General features: G+C 36.8%; 1 protein-coding gene across 1 annotated transcript in view; it reads right to left on the bottom strand.

The window, feature by feature from the left end:
• LOC137015101 (zinc finger protein 271-like) overlaps nt 1-17922 on the bottom strand; it is a 448677-nt gene that overhangs the window by 420878 nt on the left and 9877 nt on the right. The gene's annotated exons all lie outside the window — the stretch shown is intronic.

Genomic DNA, 17922 nt, shown 5'->3' with positions numbered 1-17922 from the left:
CAATGAAATTAGTTTAAGTGTCCATTTACAGCAGATCTGAAGACATCAGCATAATAAATGAGGTGAAAACAGGAACTACTGACATGAAATATGGGTTGAGCTCTTGACTGTCCTAGCACAGCTGTTATCACTTTAAAAGTATTCATGTGAATTAAATGTGGGACAATGGCCTTCATCATCATTACAGTATGCTAATGCTCTGAATCAGATGCGAGGGGATCGTCATTATGCTGATTGAGGACTGTTGTGTCTCTTACACCTCTAAACTGTGCCATCTTCACAGGACACACGCTTCTTCACTACATACTATTGATCTACTAGTGTCTTCAAACATGTTTGGTCTCATTTAACATTTAATTTATAAACTGAACAGAACTGTGCTGAACTTAATAGAGATATTAAAGTATCCTAATGAACTAGATAATACTGCTGAAACATTCATTGAGGGGAATATGTTAATGCACTCTCTCTCTCTCTCTCTTGATCACCAGCCATTATCCTTCAGGTTTATGGTCTTCTGGTCTCCTGTAAGTTAATTTTGGTGTAGGTATTTTTTTTTTCTAAACAATATGTTGTTCAGTTCTACAACTTTTCCGGCTTTAAAGGCTTTGAGAATCTTTCCACTTGTTACTGATAATGCTGAAAGCTAAAGTGATTATAACTTTCTTTATTCTGGTTTAATCTTATCTTTAGTTCTATTAGTTAAAAGAAAGATTGATTATTTATATTGGAGTGAGATAAATAACTTAACTTTGCTCATTATCCTTCAACATGTGTTTTGTTCCAATTATTGGTCAAAAATAGCCAATAATCCTCACAAAATGAAGAGTTTTATCAGCAGCTCTGTTAATATTGATGATCCTCAGACTATCAACATTGATTATTTGATTCAGGGTATACGAGAAAAGACTATGAAATAACTGCTCTATTGAAAGATAATACTGTTATCCCGTATATAAGATATCAAAGCAGTGTTCAGTATTAAACCCATACGGATCACAGTTTGTCCAGTAAAGGCTACATGTAGATTAGAGAGGAAGAATTAAAGTGTAAACTCACTGTTAATGAAATACACTAAAATGAGTTTTCAGAAATATAAACCAGAATGAGAGTCTGAGGAGTGAAAGGTTTCCTCAGATCAACTGCATTAAGTGTAGATTATAGAGATTTTTAGCTTAAGCTGATTTAAGTTGTATCTTCTTTATATCGTAACCACTGAAATCAGTGTTTTTATTGTTATGACCGCCTCCTGTGAGACTTTCCTTAAACTGAGGCTCAAAACAGAAGCACAGGAGAGTTTCTCCATCATTCCTGAAGATCTTCAGCCTGCAGCGGTGAGAACTTTATGATTGAGGCAGATCTGACTATCCTGACCCTACCTGAATAATCACAGGGTTAAAGCTGAATGATAAAAACACTCACCGACTGACAATATATATGACATTTGAATATGTTTTGTTATATTTATGTAGTATTATCTGGAGATTAATATGAGCTTTGTTCATCATCACACATTTAAACTCCTCAGGATTGTTTTTGGTGTTTCATATCAGGCTCATCTGTAGAGCTTGTGTTGGTATCTCCTGCTTTCACACTCCATCACTGTGAGAAAAGAAGAAACTAAAGATAAATTAACACACATTTCATTTGAACAGACCACACAATTCTGTTCTTTTAAATTACATCATTATAAATAAAACATATAATTATATATAACACACTGTGTAATAACATCATACTAAAATTAAAATCAAAACGTTTATGATAGTTTTAGCTAAATGAGCATATAAATATAAGTCTGAGACGGGGAGAGTTTTCAGTTTCTGCACATAAAAACTGTTCCATGTTAAAGATCTAATTACTTTATTACAATCAATGTTGTTATAATATCAAAATATGAGAAATATCAGTATTGTCTTTCAATAGAGCAGTTTTATAGTCTTTTCTCATATATCCTGACTCAAATAATCAGTTTCTAACAGCAAACACTCAGAATAAAGTGAGATGATCTGAATGTCTTGTTGAATGAGTGTTGATAGTCTGAGGATCATCAATATTAACAGAGAAACTGCTGAAAACACTCTTTATTTCATGTCAATAGTTCCTGTTTTCACCTCATTTATTATGCTGATGTCTTCAGATCTGCTGTAAATTGACACTTAAAGCTCATTTCATTGCTGTCAACAGACTGAGGGGATTTGATTACTATAAAAATAAACAGTTATTTCTCTCTTTATGCTTCATTTCTTTTCCTTATTTACATTTGGAAGAATTTATTTTATTTTCCAAATTTTAGATATCTGTCTATATTTCAATAAAGAAACAGAATAATGTTTGGGTAAACAATAAAATGAATTTGTGAATTAGCATCAGTTACTTTACAATAGAACAGATAGACATAATTCAATTAGTATAAAAACAAACTCCGTTGATGATATATTTTTGATTTTGGCAGATCAGCTCCTCCCACATCACACACATCAGTGAAGCTCCTCCCACAGCAGTTCATCAATAAATGCTGGAATATTCCCATCAGACGAGCATCAGAGCATCAGGAAGAGCTGAAATCTGCAAAGACTGAGTTTATTAAAGAGGACAGTGAGAACATGAGTGATCCAGAACCCTGCAGAATGAAACACACTGAAGATACTGAAGAACAAAGAGGTTGGTGTTTATTCTTCATTCATTCATGATGCTGAACAACATTCATGTTAGAAAGATTCAAGCACTTCTGCACATTTAGAGAAACAGTCAAACTATGAAAAATATAATTTTTTTCCAGTCAGAAAGTGGAGCTTTGAGAAACTTTCATATTGATTGTCAACATCAGGTCAAACTAAATATTATTTTAGCTCTTTTATTTTAGATCAGGGGTGTCCAAATTTTTTTAAAAGGGGGCCAGATTCGAACTTGGGTAAAGTTGGTTTTATATTCGCACATTCGGACATCCGTATTCAATAGTCTTGTTAATCACACTACATTGGACATTAAGTGGACATTCACAAGTAAATATACCATTAAAACAATACTTGCCTATTTTGATCGACTGTGAAAAATGTTGTAAGTTGACAATCGTTGGTTGTCAATATCATGTCGCTGCTTAAAATTCGCAAACATTAATTTATTGCACATTTATTGGAAAGTCTGAATTTATCAGAAGTCCAAATGTGCAAATATAAAACCAACTTTACCGAAGTCAGATTCGATGTCGTGGACACATCTGGGGGCCGGTTCCTTTTCCATATATATATATATATATATATATTATTATTATTATTATTATTTATTTATTTTTTATTTTTTTCTTCTTTAGGCCTACATGTTTTGTTTCTTGAAAACATAACAGATTTGTCAAAAGCTTGAGCTGACAGTAGAGTAGGTTGAGATAGGGCACAGATGCAAATTTAATACACAAACTATATCTATAAAACTTAACCTTGTTTTTAAAGGGTGAAATTTAAATATTATTACTGAGTTAGAACTCATTCTTATTTAAATTAAAAGTACTCTAATTAGATCACCGCAGGTTAAACCACACATGGTACCTCACTACATGGTAAAAGGTAAAAATATTGTTTCTATATCTAGAAAGGCTTTAAGATATTTAGTCTATAAACACATTTAATATAAATACTAATGCACAAAACTGCAAGTTTATGACAGAAATAGTCTGTAATATGGCATTATTGGCATTTAATACAAGTCTACATTAAAAATTAAATAAAATAAGATATTAACCTACATTTCTGACAATATACCACGGTTACAGTTAGTGTTACCACAGTAAATCAATGATAAATGTTGGTGAATTGTTGGTTGAAGTATTCTAACTGGATCGGCTCAATGTTTCTCCTGATTAGCACGTTAGTGTTGTTGATTAAGTCAGCGCTATTTCAACTGGCTTTAAAAAAACAATATTCAGTGATGTGCAGTATTTATGATACATGTATTTCAAATACATATTTCAAATATAAAATAGTATTTTGTCATTTGTATTTGATAGGGCTGATGAAAATGGCTTCATATTTTGTATCAAAATACTTTTTAGTGTTTGTATTTTTGTAGTTTGCCCAGACTTACTGAGATCAGAACAGAAAATTGATGAAAATTGATTTTTGGCTAAATTTCTAAAATCTTGGTGTTTGTTTTAGTAGCCTAGGCTAAATAGTTTACCAATTTACATAATGTTCTTGAAAACTATTATACAGAGCAGCAGTCCCCTATATTTATGATTAACAATCAAATTATTAATTGGTTGAAAAATAGTTGCTATGATGCCATCAGTTGTCTTCTTATGAATGACTTGTTTGACAGTGAGTCAGTGTTGCTGATGCAAAGTAGGCCCTTCATTACCAAACACCAAGTAACTAAATTAGGATACAATTATGAGTCATTCACAAACTAGTTACTTTAAATCTAACCTTCATCTGGGAGATCACAGAGATGTGTGAATATTTGATCTGTTAACAGGTTGCATCAGATTTATTGCTTGACTCGGACAGAGAAAAGCTGGTGCTGTCAAACACTGTTTACTTAAAGGGATAGTATGCGCAAAAATGAAAATTATCTCATGATTTACTCACCCTCAAACCATTCTAGGATATTTGTCATACACAAATGCATCAGTTCGCTTCAGAATGCATTAATTCACAACCATTATAAATCTTGATGGATATTTTTTAAATATATTTTACTTTTTCACAGTTTAAGAAATCCTCTGTTTTTGAAAAATGAGGAAAATGACACCAGAAGTTACAAGGTTTAGTGATGTAGGACACTGATAAAGCTAATAAAAAATGTTCATTTAAAACTAGTTAAAGTCATGGTTACTCTAGACTTTGAGCGTGTGAAATTTCTACAGACACTGAAAGGGTTGTGATATGATGTCATACTCTGTGGCGTAATAATCATTCCAAAATGTAAAAATATACAATTCTTGTGTTTCTGGTGTTCTTTTTATCTATATTCACTCCATATTTCTCTATTTGAATTATTTTGATTGACTGAAAATGAAATTAGTGGATATATTAGTGAAAGTTTTTTTCTTTCTTTCAGACCTGATGGAAGTGAAGGAGGAGAGTGAAGAACTGAGTGAATTATTATTATAATATTATAACCACTTCCCTTATTTGAGTTTAAGTTACATAGAGTGAGGTCAGAAAGCTTAAAACTAGGTACTGATATATTGACCTTCTTTAGTTTATCAAACACAGCATTTGAAGCAAAAAAAATAAATAAAAAAAATAATGAAGAAATGTTCAAGACATGTTCAATGGTAGGTAGTATGGACCAGAAATAAGAATGGTAATGGTAATGAAGCCAACGATGTTTGGTAATTGTTGAAATCGCAATGTCCATGCAAAAGTCAACTCTTTTAGAAAACAATGTTCAATTAGGAATATTCCAAAGTTGACAGAAGCAAATCAAACTTGATGCTAAACTGAATCTTGTGTTTGTTTAAATCGCCCCAAAGTGTTCATAAATCCAACGACCAACCAAGCGGGCAGTGGAAACAAACCTTTTCACCTACTTTCTTCATAAGAAAGAAAGCATAAAAATAAAGGTCCATCTAAACAAAAAACACATTCACAATTAGCATGTTTGATTGTCTCAGTGATCAATACATACACCATACAATTACACATTAAATTCAAATCACCAAAATATACAATTCATGAAAAACCAACCCTACTTACTTCTTGACCAAAAGGAAACAATTCCTCAATCATAGGACCTCAGGAAGAAAGCTTGAACAGCACAAGGAAGCCATTGCTTCCTCCATCCAAATGCTTGCCTACTTCCTCAGTCCTCAGGTATAGTACCTGTCTAAATACCCATCTAAAAATGGTTAGCGCCCCCTAATGGCACAGAAAAAAACAACATTTAAAGGTAACTTAGAGTTGTTACAATATGTATCTATAATTTATTTGGTGATGTCACTTTGTGAAGAAAGACTAAGCGTCTGCACACATACACATTCAAATGCACATACCTATAAACTAAACACATAAATGAATGGAAAGAGTGCATTAAAAGTCTTCTGTTTTCAGTTAAAACGGTGTCATTTAAGCAGCCCCAAAGTTAATAATTAACATTTTTTACTACTTACTTTAGCTGGATAATAACTTTTTCCTAGAGCTGCTGTGAAACCAAAAAAAAAAAAAATCCTTGTCCATTGTTACATAACTGCCCATCTAGGGGTGGGGAGCTAGTAACAAAATAAGAAAATAAGTAAAAAATAACTAAAGAAAAAAAAAGTCTTGGAGAGAGAACCAGGGCAATCCAACCTCCCGTCCCAGAATCAACACAAACACCAATTCAAATTAGTTTTTTTTTTTATTGAAAGAATCTCCGAATGTTAACAAAGGGATTGGGAACAAAACTTCAGGGGAGGGCTAGGCCAACATAACAAACAAAACCCAAACTAACTAACCCAATAATTTTCTAACTTACCTGGACAAAGATAACGCACAAATAAAATGCATAAATCTTCCCTCTCTCCCTCCCTGGCCATAACCAAGAGAAAAAGATAGAAGTACAAACAAAAAAAATGGCACCCTCCCCCTACATTCCCTTAAAGAAAAAAGAACATAAGATGTCAGCAAACATAGGCAACGTAAAACAAACAAAATCAAAGAATATTAAACAACGTCAATTCTCTCTCTGTTAAAGAGCACACCTAAGTTGTAATACTGAGTTCACTCACTCATACACAATATATAAGAAATGAAAAAACAGCAAATGAGTCTGGGCCACAGGAGGAAGTGTTTGACTTATATTCAGGTTCACTTCTTCCCCGCTCCAGACTTGTGCTTTGAGAACTCCTTAACAATGAGCACACTCGGGCCCTTAAGAGAGCAGCCAGAAAAATGGAGCGCAGCTGGAAGAAAACAAAACTAGAGGTTTTTCGCATTTCGTGGAGAGAGAGAGAGTGATTGAGTACAGAAAGGCCTTAACAACTGCTAGATCTGCCTATTTTTCAAATCTCTTAGAAGAAAATAAAAACAACCCTAGGTATTTATTTGATACAGTGGCTTAATTAACAAGAAATAAAGCTTCAACTTCTGATGTTTTCAAAGAGCACAGCAGTAACAACTTTATGAACTTCAAACTTGCAAGATGATAATATTAGAGAGAAAATTATAACCATGCAACCGTCTACTACAGTATCGCATCAGATAGTGTATTGTAGTGTCCCTGAGGAAAAATTCAATTCATTTACTTCTTTAGGAGAGGAAGAATTGTCTAAAATTGTTAAATCATCAAAATCAACAGCTAGCTGTGCAATAATATATGTAAAAGCACTCTTTTGAAGTTGATGGATAGCTAAATGTGCTAGGGATGCCAAAAGACATAGTACTAGTAGTAACAGATTTGGCCCAAAAGATCTGTCCTTTTGAAAATCATTGAATAATTTGAACAGTATAAAAGAGCATACATTTTTTCCACTGATAAAACCATCAAACATAACCAGATCCGCTGTATGGACTTTTAATGTACCAATAACAACCTGAACATTTCAAAATGTTTCCCAACACCAGCCACATTGAAAATGAACAAGCCCCTGAAGACTTCCTACAGATACTGAGTGATTGTGTGATAATACATACATCTGAACCTCATTTAAATGAACACAATCCACATTGTTGAAACAAATATTTTCTGTGAGTTGTAAAGTTCCTTTATGCATAAATAATATTTGAGACTTTCCTCAAAAACAGTTCCTTTATGCATAAATACTGGCCACACAAACAGATGAGGAACACAACGCAGGAGAGTTGACATCTTAACAACACCGAAACTCTCCAAAAGTGTAAATGGAAATGATGACGGGAATATCAACTGATGACATCTATGAAAATTATGATGTTACAAGCGGTAAATTTAAAAAAGAGACCACGGATTGTAACGCAATGAGAATCCAGTCATCTGAACTCACAGGTACTGATACACATTTCATCACACAACACAACAGCAAAAATGGGATCAATAATGACTTAAAGATACAAGCATTTACTCAGTTTTCACGATTTCAGTTACTCTGTGAAGTGAATGAAGAGTATAACAGGGTGTTTGTTGATCTCCAGGAGCTGAAGGTGTGAAGATCAGAAGCTCCAGAGCAGCTGCAGTGTGTTTGATGCTCCTGTGTGTTCTTCTGCTGACCGCAGTCATAGTGCTGTGTGTCATGTTCACTGGAGAGAGACAGCAGCTCATATCCAAGATTGACAACCTCACTGATGAGAATGACCAGCTAAAACAGGAGAAAAGTGATCTTCAGAGGAGTCTTGGTAAAATGGGTGAGTTTCTCTGGTCATTTTATAGCAGGAATATGATCTGGTTAGTATTCATAAGCAAGTGTAATTCTGGTACACATAATATGGAGCACATGAAAAGCTTCTACAAACCCTAATCTAAGTGTAAAATGTAAATTTGCCATATAGCTGCATGTAAAGGTGCTGTTGTGTTGGGGTTAAGTGACCTAATTTAAAAGAAATATAATTTAACCTCAAAGATGTGTCAAGTTATAAACCCAAATGAACAACCTGACTGATCTAATTTGGAAAACTGCTACATGTGATCATACAACAGCTTGTTGGATATTTGCACTAAGCACATAGTAATTTCAAATAGTGGGGGAAAAAAAAAAATTCTTTGCACTAAGTCTATCTGACCGGTAAAGATATCCTCGAAGGTCCAGAAAGAGACTTTTTAAGTGGTCACAATATGAGCTGCACATGTCATAGTCGATTCACCAACCACATGGGTTTGTTAAATAAACGTTAGGGACTTTATTTCATTTAAAAACACCTCTTTGAGATGATACTGTGTGCAGTCAGAATAGGGAGAATAATTGGAGCGGAAAAGGTTGATTTCAAACTTGGTTCGATCACATCAGAAGTTGATTCCACTGTTATTCCACATCAACTATCTCACTTACTAAATGAGTTTTCATTTCGTCAACCAGACATTGGTGTAAATAGACACGCTGTAACTTGTAGTTTAGAGAAGACTGAAATAAAGAGCTGGTTGTGTTTATACTGTAGATGGATGGATTTACTATCAGTCCAGTCTTTACTTCATTTCCTCTGGGCTGAGGAGCTGGAATGAGAGCAGAAGATACTGTAGAGACAGAGGAGCAGACCTGATCATCATCAACAACACAACAGAATTAGTGAGTGTGAGAGAGTTTGTGAGCTGATCATCTGTCTGCTGTAACTTTATGATATTAAATGTGTGGTTGTTTAATATTTTTTAGGAGTTTGTTAACAGGATTTCTGGTAATATTTCTGGTAATACTGGAGTCTGGATTGGTCTGAGTGAAGTGGACAACAGATGGAAATGGGTTGATGGCAGCGCACCAAACTCTGAGTGAGAAATCACCGATCTGATTATTATCTAATGATTCTCACATTCAGTATCGTTTCACACAGAAAGCAGCATTTAACTCTGATCTTTATTTTCAGGTCCTGGGTGTCTCCAGATGGACAGAACTGTATTTTTAGTTATTGCTCACTCTGGTATTATGATTTATGTGATGATGTTTATAGATGGATCTGTGAGAAGAGTATTTTACCCAATGTGCTGCCCTAGATACATTGGCTTTTTAAAATCCAAATGTAACATTACAATAATTTCTTAAACTGCTGATGAAATTTAAATATATTTATATAAATACCTGAATAGTACTTTACAAACACACATGCATAATTAATTGGCCTATTATTGGACAGCTGTTTGTTTTGTGTTAATTCTGTAATAAACTATCTTTAAACTCTTTGTTTTGAATACACATATATTATAAAATATTCTCTCTCTCTCTATATTATATATATATATATATATATATATATATATATATATATGGGAATCTGAATATATTGAATGAAAGTCTGAATATATGGAATGAAACTTATATTCAGTGAAAACTGATAACTGACATCATCAAAGCACCATCTCATGTTTTTCATTTGTGATTGTTCAGATGTTGAACTATGAGTGTGTCAGCACGAAATCTAGTAGCAACAATTTTAAGTAATAACGAATTAATAAACAAGCTGGCGAATGTGAGTACGGGCCAAAATACTGGAAACCGGACTCAATATGCTTCTAACGATGAAGAAATCCATTCGCTATTTAATCGCAGTAGACTTAACGCGGTAAACCTCACAGGCCAAGTTCCTGCTTGTCCGGCAACAGAAAGAAACATGCCTTCCACCTCGACATCACAGGGACCACACACAGCATTTCCTATCTACAATCTTCACCCGTTCACTCGAAAGGGTCCTAGACAGAAGAGGTAAGAAGAGAACTCAATGCATTTGAGGTTGGTAAGAGTTTCAATCAGTCTGCTCCTTATTTAAGTAAACAGAAAAGACAGGAAATTTAAATAAACGTGATGTTTAAATAACTGATATCTAGTGCTCTGACTGTCACAGAGACAAACTCTGTGGTTCCCTCCTCTGGCCATCGGAGGGAGCCATCACCTGAATACTGACACATTCACACACTCGCACTACATTTCCCATAAGCCCGTACCTTGGACTGATTGCACCTGCAGCTGAACCGCATTACCCAGGCTATAAAGGACTGCCATTCACACCAACACACCGCGAAGTCTTGTTTTGCCGTGGTGAACATTTCTGAGCATTATTTATCCTGTCTGACTGCCCGTTATTGATCCTTTGCTACCTGCCTCTGACTCTTGCCTGTTACCTTGACCTGTGAGTGATATCTGCCTGTCCTGACCTACTGCCTGTTATCTGACCACGATTCTGCCTGTCCCCATAGTACCTGTCTGCTCCTGTTTGACCCTGCCCGTATGACCACGATCTTATCTAATAAAAGCATGCAAATGGATTCCTGCAAGAGTGACGAGTCGTTACACATTTCAGCTTCTATCCAAATATTGTTACGAAAATGTTATGTATTGAAATGATTATGTAATGATATTAACAATGAGCCCAGGCTGAGTGGACAGAATGATAGATCTAACAATTCATAATTGAATAAAATAACTGTATTTTCCCCCCTTCAAATACTGCGCTGCAAACAATAGCTTTATATTGTCAATGCTGGCTAATGACCATGGTATAACCAGGATAATCCACAGCTAGCTGTGCAATAATATATGTAAATGCACTCTTTTGAAGTTGATGGTAGCTAACTGTGCTAGGGATGCCAAGACATAGTACTAGTAGTAACAGAATTGGCCCAAAAGATCTGTCCTTTTGAAAATTATTGGATAATTTTCACAGTGTGGCAGGTCTAGTGGATTTCTGCTTGCAGGTGATTGGTTGGTCTTCTCATTGGCTCCCCTATCAGCAGGCAGCAGAAGTGTATTTAAACTGGCTGGTTAGATGAAATGGCGTCACGAGTCACCGCCCCTTTCTTCCGGTCCCGTTAGTCAGTATTCAGGTATGTTGCGTGATGTTGACTGTGTTGTTAGTGGTAAATTGTAGCTAATGTTGGCTGATTTTCAGAACGGCACGTTGGTTAATCCTGTCTCTGGCATTAGGTTGACGTTGCCCCTCTGCAGGTATGTGGAAGTGTTTGTGATGTGCATTTAAGAATTCACTTGTATTGTAGCGGCATCTTTTGTTTGTGTATAGTCTGAGGTTTGGGTGAGACTGATTCAAGTACGGCCAGTGCGAGTGATCGCTTCACAGAACAAACACGGGTTTATCTCCCCAACGTGCATATTGTCTTTAGATAGACTGGACGAGCCCTCAGCTTCTCAGCATGCATTGTCTGCCTGATTGTTTGTTCTCCGGAGGTTACACTCATAAGGTATGTTTTTAACTTATAAGTTGGAGCGCCTTTTGTATTCAAACAGAATGTTTTTATTAACAGCTATTCATTCCGTCGATTGTTAAAATGGTAACTTTATTGCAGATGCGTTAAGCACAGACTGGTTGCATGTTCATGGACGTTTAGCTCCGTGTCGTTGGGCTGCGTGGGACTATCGTACGGGGATGCTGCTGCTTTTACTCTGCTCTTGCTTTTGTTTTTTTGGTTTGCTTTCTGTTTGTATTACGTTGTTTCGTTCTTGCTTTGTGTGACTTTGTTGTTTTGCATTGTTTGGTTTAATTTGTTTTTTTTGTGTGTGTGTGTGTGTGTGTGCGTGCGTGCGTGCGCACGTTGGCTGGATCATTTGAATTATCGTGTAAACAAATGTTATGTTTTTGTTTTTCCTTTTTGTATTGGTTTATTGTTTAAGGATATGAGTGTTTTCCTTTTGTTGTGTTTATATTAGTGATTGATTGTGAAATCTTGGTTAATGTGAATTTCTACTCCCTTTCCTATTTTTGTTTGTAATTGATTTGTTATTTTTCTACTTTATATTTACTTGGTATTATAACTTCAGTATCTATTAGCTAATTTGTGGATTACTGTTTGAAGGGACAATTTATTTTCATTTGTATTGTCTTTATGGAGTGACTGTTTATGCCAGTGCTATTGTACTCATTTTGGGTTTAGGGTATAACCTAATTCTGTTTGTTACAGGAGCTGAAAGGCAGGGGTGGATTTCTGGTGGCGGTCCTTCACGAGTGCTGTGTTGCATGGTGCCGTGTGTGTGTTTGTGAGTGTGTTTACGCACAGGTGTAAGGGAGCAGTGATTTTGCTGTGAAGGCCTTGTTATGCCCCTTTATTCCCTGTTGTCACGCCTCAGCTCCTGCACCCTGAAACCCAGACATCCCTGATTATTCAGGTCGCCCTGATTGCATGTGGTTTAAACCAATTTTATATTTCTATTTTTTTTTCATTCTCCTTAATTGGTTTAGTGATTGTTTTTGCTGTGTTTGTGCTTTTGTAAAGTCTTTTATCCTTAATAAAACTTATATTCATTTTTTTTATATCCACGTCTCCTGCTTATTCCCTGTGAGCTAACCTGTGTTGCCTTAAAAAGGATATTTTTTTAGGGTTGTCCCTGGTAAAAGTCCAGGGTGGCGTAGTCGCTATTTGTTAATCTTCAATCCCTCTGTGTCCTGCCACAACAGTATAAAAGAGCATACATTTTTCCACTAATAAAACAATCAAACATAACCAGATCTGCTGTATGGACTTTTACCAATAACAACCTGAACATTACAAAATTACAAACCAGCCACATTGAAAATGAAAAATGAACAAGTACCTGAAGACTTCCTACAGATATTGATTGTGTGATAATACATGCATTTGAACTTCATTTAAATGAACACAATGCACACTGTTGAAACAAATATTTTCTGTGAGTTTTAAAGTTCCTTTGTGCATAAATAATATTTGAGACTTTCCTCAAAAACAGTTCCTTTCTGAATACATGAATACTGGCCACACAAACAGATGAGGAACACAACGCAGGAGAGTTGACATCGTGACAACACCGAAACAGTGTAAATGGAAATGATGATGAGAAAAGCAACTGATAACATCTATGAAAATAAACATGCTACAAGCAGTAAATTTGAGAAAGAGACCACGGACTGTAACGCAATGAGAATCCAGTCATCTGAACTCACAGGTACTGGTACACATTTACATAACAGCAAAATGGGATCAATAATGACTTAAAGATACAAGCATTTACTCAGTTTTCACGATTTCAGTTACTCTGTGAAGTGAATAAAGAGTATAACAGGGTGTTTGTTGATCTTCAGGAGCTGAAGGTGTGAAGATCAGAAGCTCCAGAGCAGCTGCAGTGTGTTTGATGCTCCTGTGTGTTCTTCTGCTGACCGCAGTCATAGTGCTGTGTGTCATGTTCACTGGAGAGAGACAGCGGCTCATATCCAAGAATGACAACCTCACTGATGAGAGAGACCAGCTAAAACAGGAGAAAAGTGATCTTCAGAGGAGTCTTGGTAAAATGGGTGAGTTTCTCTGGTCATTTTATAGAAGGAATATGATCTGGTTAGTATTCATAAGCAAGTGTAATTCTGGTACACATAATATGGAGCACATGAAAAGCTTCTACAAACCCTAATCTAAAAACATTTAAAGTGTAAAATATAAATTTGCCATATAGTTGCATGTAAAGGTGCTGTTGTGTTGGGGATAAGTGACCTAATTTAAAAGAAATATAAATTAAACTCAAAGATGTGTCAAGTTATAAACCCAAATGAACAACCTGACTGATCTAATTTGGAAAACTGCTACATGTGATCATACAACAGCTTGTTGGATATTTGCACTAAGTGTGAAATGCATTAAATAGTAATTTCAAATAGCTGCTCCAAATAGGGTTTGTTAAATAAATGTTAGGGACTTTTTTCTTTTAAAAATAACTCTTCAAGTTGATACTGTGTGCAGTCTGAATAGGGAGAATTATGGGAACAGGAAAGGTGGATTCAAACTTGGTTCGATCACATCAGAAGTTGATTCCACTGTTATTCCACATCAACTATCTCACTTACTAAATGAGTTTTAATTTTGTCAACCAGACATTGGTGTAAATAGACACGCTGTAACTTGTAGTTTAGAGAAGACTGAAATAAAGAGCTTATTGTGTTTATACTGTAGATGGATGGATTTACTATCAGTCCAGTCTTTACTTCATTTCCTCTGAGATGAAGAGCTGGAATGAGAGCAGAAGATACTGTAGAGACAGAGGAGCAGACCTGATCATCATCAACAACACAACGCAACAAGTGAGTGAGAGTATTGGTCATATGTCTGTTGTCACTTTATGATATTAAATGTACTGTTGTTTAATATTTTTAGGAGTTTGTGAACAGGATTTCTGGTTATGTACAAGTCTGGATTGGTCTGAATAAAGTGGAGGGCAGATGGAAATGGGTTGATGGCAGCACACCAAACTCTGAGTGAGAAATCACCGATCTGATTATTATCTAATGATTCTCACAGTCAGTATCGTTTCTAACTCTGATCTGTATTTTCAGGTCCTGTGTATATGGAGAGCCGAATGGATGTATAGGACAGTACTGTGCTCTAAGTTATTACACATGGTGGCATTATGCTTTATGTGATAATGCTTATAGATGGATTTGTGAGAAGAGTATTTTACCCAATATACTGCCCTAGAAACATCACACACTTTGTTATATCCAAATTTAACATTGCAATCATTTCTTGAACTGCTGATAAAAATTAAAGGGGTGGTTCAGTATTTTTTTCTAGGCTTGATTGTGTTTTTGGGGCACAGTTTAACATGTCTTAATGCTTCGTTTTTTTTTTTTTTAATGCTGTTTTTTTAATATATTTTACCTTTATTCTACACCTCTGTTTCCACTGTCATATGAACGGCTCGTTTGACTTCCTGGTTTATATGATACCACTCCATAGACGTCTTTTGGAGAAGTAACAGTTATGCAGATGCTGTGCCACGTGGCCTTGCCCACTTTGTTGCTTTGTTTTTTGCAGGGTTTATGATGTCACCAACCCGTTGTAGTCCAAACCGGTCATTTTTGTAGGCATTAAACCTCCATAACAGCATTGAACTTTGAGCGCTGTAACTTTGCAGATACTGTTTATGCTCAAGCAGCAACATTACACACTAACTAAAGTTAAAAAAGTGAAATTGCATTGAACCACCCCTTTAAATACATTTCAATAAATACCTAAATAGTACTTTACAAACACACATGCATAATTAATTGGCCTATTATTGGACAGCTGTTTGTTTTGTGTTTATTCTGTAATAAACCATCTTTAAACTCTTTGTTTTGAATACACATATATTATTTATTATTAATTCTAAAATATTCTCTCTCTCTCTCTCTCTCTCTCTCTCTCTATATATATATATATATATATATATGGAATGAAAGTCAGAATATATGGAATGAAACTTATATTCAATGAAAACTGATAACTGACATCATAAAAGCACCATGTTTTTCATTTGTGATTGTTCAGATGTTGAACTATGAACGAGTCTGCGCGAAATCTAGTAGCAACAATTTTAAGTAATAACGAATTAATAAACATGCTGGCGAATGCGAGTACGGGCCAAAATACTGGAAACCGGACTCAATACGCTTCTAACGATGAATAAATCCGTTCGCTATTTAATCATGGTAGACTTAACGCGGTAAACCTCACAGGCCAAGTTCCTGCTTGTCCGGCAAAGAAACATGCCTTCCACCTCGACCTCACAGGGACCACACACAGCATCTCCTATCTACAATCTTCACCCGTTCACTCAAAAGGGTCCTAGACACAAGAGGTAAGAATAAAACTGAATGCATTTGAATTGCGGTTGGTAAGAGTTTCAATCAGCCTGCTCCTTATTTAAGTAAACAGCAAAGACAGGAAATTTAATTAAACGCTGATGTTTATATAGCTGATATCTAGTGCTCTGACACACAACCTCAGTTCACACTGCATTTCCTCTGACTGACAGCTGAGAGATGCAGATCTGACGTCATAAACCACAGAGAGGAACAAGCGAGTGAGAGATTGTGTGTTTGAATCTGCTAAAAATGCTTTAGGATTTTATTAGAACTGCTGCCAGTGAAAACAAAGTGACAGTGAATTTGACATCTTTCTCTCTTCTGTAATCAATCTCTCCATATTTTTTTCCTCTTTTGGAAAGTCATAGAAATGCTATAACAGATTTTTATTTTGCTATTAGAACAAAGGCAAACAGAAAAAAATGATATTTGCTGTCATCTTTAGAAGTTTCCCCATTGAGAGGGTCACACACGGTGAATTTGTGTTTTTAAAATTCAAACACATTTATTATGTCCAAAAACATGGACTGTCTGAGGTACTACACTGAATTACTACACATCTGCCACATTCTTACTGTCATGTGATCTACCAGCATCAGTTGCTTCATTTCACTGTATTCAGTTTTTAAACGGAAACGGTGGTGTGTTGAACACCCTGTTCTGATGACGCAAGAGTCACAACTATGGCAGCTGAGAAGGCCATTCTTTGTGTTCTTTTTGAAGAGTTGATATTGATATTTTACTATAAAACTCTTACGACAAACATGTCTTCTAATATCTTCAACTGTTGCATATACCGAGCTGCAGCAGACACATTTGTAAACGACTTTACTTGGACCCATTGTGCAAGCTGTCTCTTTAATACTGCGTGGTTTATATACATGTCGCTGCTGAGTGGCCATTTTGACACACTGACCAAACAAGAGAAAATCCCCATTTCCAGGAAACATGTCGTTCAACCCGGAAACTCACTGCGAGGGCATGTCCATGTTGGTGTTGAGATCGCGACTCTCCTTCTTTAACCCAGCACCGGCGGCTGTAGCGGCCGCCGGTCCGGTTAGTGCTCTGGGAGATCTGAGGACCACAGTGGGAGCCACTTCGTTGGGTCCGTCCCCATGAACCTCCCACTCCTCCACAACACCATGTGCCGTCGAGCTGCCCTCCACGGGGGTGCCCCGCGTCACTTTCGGCACTCCGGAGGAGGATCAGATGTCAATCGCTGCATCGGGAGGTGGGCTGAACGGTTCAGAGAACGACGACGACTCCGAGCTTCCGCCCTCTGGGATGGTTGCTCAGTCGGAGGCGGACTCTGAGCTAACAGCCATGCTTGCCCGGGCCGCCGCGGGCATCGGCCTCGTGTGGAACCCTCCACCGTGTCCCAAGCGCTCGCGGTTGGATGACTGGTTTCTGGGTTCGGGGCGCAGCTCTCAGCCGTGTCCCGCCCCAGTGCCGTTCTTCCCGGAGGTGCATGAGGAGCTCCAGAAGACGTGGATGGCACCTCACACGGCCAGACTACGGTCTTCTGCCTCCTCCACTCTCACTACCCTCGATGGTGGAGCCGCCAAGGGCTATGTGGACATTCCGCAGGTGGAGCGTGCGATTGCGGTGCACTTGTGCCCGCAGTCCGCGGCTACCTGGCGGAATCGTCCGCGTCTCCCGTCCAAGGCAGGTAAGACCACGGCCGCTTTCGCGGCCAAGGTTTACTCTGCCGCTGGACAGGCGGCTTCTGCCCTGCACGCCATGGCCATCT

Source organism: Chanodichthys erythropterus, chromosome 3 (genome assembly GCF_024489055.1).
Source record: "Chanodichthys erythropterus isolate Z2021 chromosome 3, ASM2448905v1, whole genome shotgun sequence".
NCBI lineage: Eukaryota > Metazoa > Chordata > Actinopteri > Cypriniformes > Xenocyprididae > Chanodichthys > Chanodichthys erythropterus.
Note: the sequence above shows the minus strand (reverse complement) of the source record. Positions and strands in the feature narration are given on the sequence as shown.